We start from the raw sequence: 5994 nt of genomic DNA on the forward strand, positions 1-5994 counted from the left end.
TTTTTTTTTTTTTTTTTTTAATACTGACAACACAGACAGGATGATTTTAAAACTCTCCTCGTTAGCAAGTGTCTCCTCTTCCCAGAGCGCTCGCTGGAGCCTTTCATGACCGTAGTTCCATCAATATTTCAGCTTCAATTTTCATGTCGCTGTTGAGGAATCAATTGGGTTGGAGGGGAGCCTCTCTCCAGTTCCTTGGAGCAAGCAGACATGAGGACTCCTCAATTAGCAGGCCTCTGGGTGGGTGTTCAGCCCCCTGCCGAGGACTCCTTCACCCTCTGACTCAGCTTTCCCAGGCCTCCAGCTTAGCTTCTAGTAATCGGATGGTTCCTCCCAACGCTGGGAGCTGGAGCAGAAGAGATGGTCTAATCAGGACGATTTGGGCTGGGAATTAAAACTTCCATGAAGACATGCCCCCTCCAGATGAGTGGGTAAATGAAGTCTGAAGTTACAGCAACCCAGGACCGCTTGGGAAAGTCAGCAGCCTCTTAATTAGGGTTCTCTCGCTTTTCAGCACCTACTCTCCTAATGAAGACTACAAGTGAAGGGGACCAAGGGGACCATGTCTGCAGACAGTGCTGCTCCATGAAGGTGTGAGCCTTGTCTCCTCTGAGCCTTTCCCTGTGGACCCCTTGGCTGGTGGGCTCCTTACCTTATTAGATTCACATTTTAAATTTCATGTATGAAAGCTGGCCTCTTGAATATTAGAATCCAATCAAAATGCTTGGAGTTTTAGAGTGGCATCAGAGAGGGAGGATGGAGAGCAGAGTAGCTTTTTTATTTTTTAACTTCCTGCTTAGGATTCCCATTACTTACATCTGTATAATTAAAATTAAATAGGAATCATAGGTATTAAGAACTGGAACAGATATCTGCATTTGCCCAGATCATGGTTTCTTAATTTGAGGCCCCTATATTAGTGTGCTTATTATCACCAGTTCTTGAAAAGTAGGATGTTGCCTGTTACTGACATCAGGAACTATAAAGGATTCATAATATTGAAAAGTTAACATATACGCACCTATGTTTATAGCAGTACAGTTTGTAATAGCTAAAACTTGGAAACAGCCCATTTACACATCAGCTGGAGATTGGATTAAAAAGATGTGGTTTTTCTATTAAATGGAATACTATTCAGCCACAAAGAATGAGAAATTAGAGTCATTCATAGGAAAATGGATACATATTGAGGATATACTCCTAAGTGAAATAAATAAGTCACACATGTATAAATACCGAATAGTTTCTCTGGTGTGAAAAACTACAATGGTACATAAGATCCTAATGATATAATTGACAATGTGAAATAGGAAGAAAAGGGCTAAAAGTATAGGGGAAATGGGAAGGCTAGGGGAAAGTTAATAAGAGAAAAGAGAAAATGAAAAATGGAAAATAACATATTTGTAAATAGGGAAGGGAGGAGGGGGTGAAGGAAGGCAGGGATAAGGGGAAAAATGAGAACCAAGACCTGTCATGTAAAGGTACAAGATCCCAATGATGAATCTAACTGTAGTGCATTCCTAAAATGTACCAATAAACTCAATGAGGAAAAAAAAAGTTAAGATGAAGACTTACTACTATATTACAACATCTACTGCAAAGGAGGGCCCTATACATGAACTGTTGGATGAGTGAATAAAACAGGGTGAGTAAGGCTTAACTAGCCCTATGAAAACATTTTACTTTCTGGTATCATTTTATCCCTACTTTCCTCAGTCAGGTACACTTTCATAATCATTAAATGAAAAAAGAAAGAAAGAAAGAAAAAATGGCAACAAATGAAAGCAGACCAGGATTTCGTTTTTTTGTTTTTTTTTTTTTTTTTTTTTTTTTTCTTGAACTCGGGTCCTTGCGCTTGCAAGGCAGGCCACCGAACCGCTGAGCTAAATCCTCGGCCCCAAGGATTTTGTTTTGGTGTACCACTGATGCCCTATGAGAGCAGACTTATCCACAAGATGTCTTGGCTGCTTTGGCAGAGGTTAGGTAAGTGCAAGTATGGAAGACTGCAGGTACAGTCCTTGGAGCTGGCCCTAGCAAAGATGTCTCCTTCCCTGAAATTGCCAAATAATATCTTGAAAAGACAGATCTCAAGATAGATACGAATCAAAAGCAATCTAGGAAAAATCAGTTCTGAGTAAGAAATTGATGGAAATTAATGAAAGCTGGCAGTTCATATAGAAAATTCATGGCAAAGGACTACATCCTAAACCCAGCCTCATCTTGTAAAATCCAGTATTGAGATAAGGATGAAATAGCCAATTAAGGAGCTTTGATTTCTGGGCAAAAGCTCCTATTTATCCCTAAATGACATCAAATTCCAGTAAAGACTTTGACCCAAAACTAGATGCAGGTAAGAGGCAGATTGGCCTTTGAGAGATGAGTATGCTTTCTTTAGGGTGGATCAGAAAGCAATGCAGACTCTTGACTTTCATTCAAGTGTAGGTCAGAAATCACTCAATTTTGGTTTTGTCATCTATCAGATAAGAGTAGTGTTATATCATTGGTTCGTTGGTTTTGTAATAAAAGAACTCACATGAAGTTTGACCCCAGTACCTGATGGTCCTAAGTACACACTAGAGGGCAGTCCACTTCTTTCACTAGCCAGATTTCTTGTTGCAACACCCCACCCCCATACTATTAGAAAAGAGTGTTTGGAATGGATTGCAATTTAGAGATAGACCCTCTGGTGGCTCCAATTATATTAACAGAGTTTTATGTTTTTATGACAAAAATTAATTTCCATTACCTCTTCTTGAAGATAAACTGGTAAAAAGAATTCCAAAGAGACGGCAAAATAAGATGAATATTAAGGAATGTTCCCTCTAATGCTCACCATTACCATTAAATCATCTAATTCAAGTAGGTTTTTAACACCAAAAACACAGCAGAGTCAATTACAAGGACTCCCAGGGATGGAAGGCCCAGAACTTCTTCATCCAGTCACACTGTCCCCACAGAACTGGGAAGTTACCTCTGTATTGAGCCATGACACCTTGCTGGTAGCAGTGGAATAGATACCAGTGGTTGGGGCTAGAAGACCATCTGAGGTCAACTAGGCCCATGGGCAGATGTCAGGGCACCACCCACCTCATGTAGCTGCCATCCAGGTAGATTCCCTTGGTGTGGCAGATAAAGGCTTCCTCCTTGAGCCTGTGGTACTAGGTAGTATTGCACAAATGGACAAACAAAAAAAAGGGGGGGGTCCAAATTCTACCTATTCTACTTTTTGCATCTAGTTAAGAGGTGGATGTTTTCAGTCCCAAGATGTAGAAGAGAGCAATGTTACCATGACCACTGACTTTTCCTTTAGGACACATCCATGCTGTCTATGGATGAGAAACAACACCTCTCACAAAAGTAAAAAACCCTGCTGCCTATGATCACAATACGGAATTGCAGACACCAAAGCAAACCAAATAGAAGCAATGTCAGGAGAAATAAAATATAGCCATGCAGAAATTCAGTTCAGAGATATAAAAGATAAAATTAAGAAAAATAGTCCATAGAGAGTTCCCATGTCACCCTAAATCCCCCACACTACCCTAAAACATTCTGTCCTTTAGATTCTCCACAACAGTAGCCAGCTGTGTATTAAAGCCATACTCATTATGGGAATTGTGTATGTCTTGTGATTATTGAGCTCCTGTACGGCTAACAAAGCACCTTAGTTACCTCTGAGTCTCCAGTGACTGGTAGTGCACTGAACAAATGAACAAGTCCACAAATAAATAAAAGAGTAGTTTAGAAAATGAATGACAAGGCAGAATATGTAGATGCATCCTGACAATGGTTAGTATTCCCAGGGACAGGCATCAATAATTACAGATGTAATAGAAGAAAACTTTGCAGAACAGAAAACACTAAAGGGATCTGAGATGAGAAATGGAGAGGGACCATCACATGTTCTATAGAGTTAATGATAAGAAAATATACCAAGGCATATCTTAGGAGGAGGGGAAAGAGCTTTCAATTTCAAAGATAAAGATTCTGGCAAGCTTTCAAGCTAAAAATGAAAAAAATTCTTACATGCTATCCTTCAAAAAGATTCTTTGACTTACAAGAATAAAACCCTGAGTGTTCCTGATTCAAAGTAGAGGGAAATGGAGCAGCTGATGTTATTGAAAGGGAAGGTTTTGAGAAGAGATTGTCTTTATTTTGGCATAATTTGTTACCCCTGGGAGGAGCAGCACTGCTGCATAGTACTGTCTTCAAAGGCTTCAACCAGCATAGCTGAGAATCAGCTGCCTCTTCCGCTAGGGGAATGAGGGTCCCCATAGCACCTTGTCACAGCCTTGGAGCTTAGGTGCCCACTGAGCTGCCAGATGTCCCATGGAACAAGACACCTTTTTCCTTAGAAAAGAGTTCACATTGTGTGTCGAAACTGCTATCCTTGTGTCTCCATCACTTTCACATTTCTGGGACAAAATACCCAACACCCACAAATTTAAAAGGCAGTTTATTTTGGTTCACAGTCTCAGAGGACTCAGTTTGTGCATGATTGGCTCACTCCATGCTTTTTGGAGACAGCCCAGATTTAAACCATAACACTTTGAGAAGACCTACCTGCAAGTTGGGCTCCAGGCTGGTACCTAGGAACTTAGATTTTTAAAGCTTATAGAGTTCTCAACATTTCCTCATAAGAAACCCTCATTGTGCCTGAGGTGATTATGTAAAAGATGTAGTTTATACTAAACATGCTTTTTTTCGGTGGTCTGGAACTGGGGTTCATTCTGAGTAGAGGCAAGTTATATGATTCGCCTTTTTAAAAACCCTGAGTCTCTAAATGATCTGTCCCATTGCCAAAATCTCCTTTGTGTAGCTAAAGGAGTTAAATCCGTCTTCTCCAGTGCCCATGGGAGAAGATTCTGGAAGCTGGAAGCTGATCCTTCAAGCTTCAAGCCATCCTTATGCTTCATTACTTCGTTGACTATATTCAGTGTCCTTTTGTGATAATGAATTATAGCTGTGTGTACAACTAGATCTTGAGTCCTGTTAGTCCCCTGGTGAAATCCATCCAGCATCCTTGCTCTTTCTGTTCTACACTACGCAACATAGACTGAACTAATTATCTCCATCCAGGCAGGGATAATGACTGTTTACAGTTCTTGTCTTTGTGAAATTCTGCAGGCGCACAAGCTGGAGAGCAACCTGGTAAAATGAGGAGGAACCCAGAAAAAGCAACACCTGAGTCCCAGGTCTGCCATGCAGACATCTGTGGCAGGAGAAGAGGCTGGACATGGTTCCAAAAAGCTTCACAACATGTCAAGCAGATGCTCAGCATTCTTCCTGAGCACCTCAGTGTCATGCCAGGTTCTTGGCCATTCCTGCTGGGATGATAAAGAGTTTTATAGACCTTCAAAAACACAGACATTTTTTTCCAGCTGTTCCATCTGGTTGCTTTTTCTTTTTGCAGGCTGTCAGCAGAAAGACTCGTCTGTTGAGATATTGATGGGGCAGTGTGTGTGTGTGTGTGTGTGTGTGTGTCCGCGCGTGTGCATGTACATATACATAGATGTGTATGTGCACATAGGCATACATATTATACATTTATGTGTTTGGCAGAAAAATCTCAGGGTGGGTATGGTAGAGAAAGACACATGAAAATCATTTTGAGATATATGGAAGGAGTAGACTCCAGTTATTCCCAAAGGTCCACATGGGAACCTGTCAGCCTCAGTTTCTTTCCACTCCAAACTCCTGTTGTGTGCCCCCTACTGGGCTAGATTTGCTCTTTTGCCCACAGAATCACAAGCAATAAGATACACCCAAGTCTCTGAAAGTCAAGGCCAAGTACTCTGCTAATGAGAAAGTACAGCTGCCACTGGGATGATGGGAGACACAATACCCAACTCTTGAAATCAACTGTGCATTCTTAATGTTACTTTGTTAGCATAGCTGCTCTCAATATCTGCCTAACAACAGAAACTGAGGAACCATTCTTCTTCTTAGAGACCTAATATTACAAAGAGACTATCTTATCTATCCCTTTGGCTC

General features: G+C 40.9%; 1 long non-coding RNA gene across 1 annotated transcript in view; it reads left to right on the forward strand.

Annotated features, from left to right (window-relative positions):
* Positions 1–5254, forward strand: part of LOC104861209 — a 5553-nt gene extending 299 nt beyond the window's left edge. Inside the window, exons 2-3 of the long non-coding RNA XR_779932.1 lie at positions 515–591; positions 5128–5254. This is a non-coding gene — a long non-coding RNA (uncharacterized LOC104861209). The remainder of the gene's footprint in view (positions 1–514; positions 592–5127) is intronic.
* The last annotated feature ends 740 nt before the right edge of the window (positions 5255–5994 follow it).

Source organism: Fukomys damarensis, unplaced genomic scaffold, assembly GCF_012274545.1.
Source record: "Fukomys damarensis isolate Sample0158 unplaced genomic scaffold, DMR_v1.0_HiC HiC_scaffold_1, whole genome shotgun sequence".
In the NCBI taxonomy this organism is placed as follows: domain Eukaryota; kingdom Metazoa; phylum Chordata; class Mammalia; order Rodentia; family Bathyergidae; genus Fukomys; species Fukomys damarensis.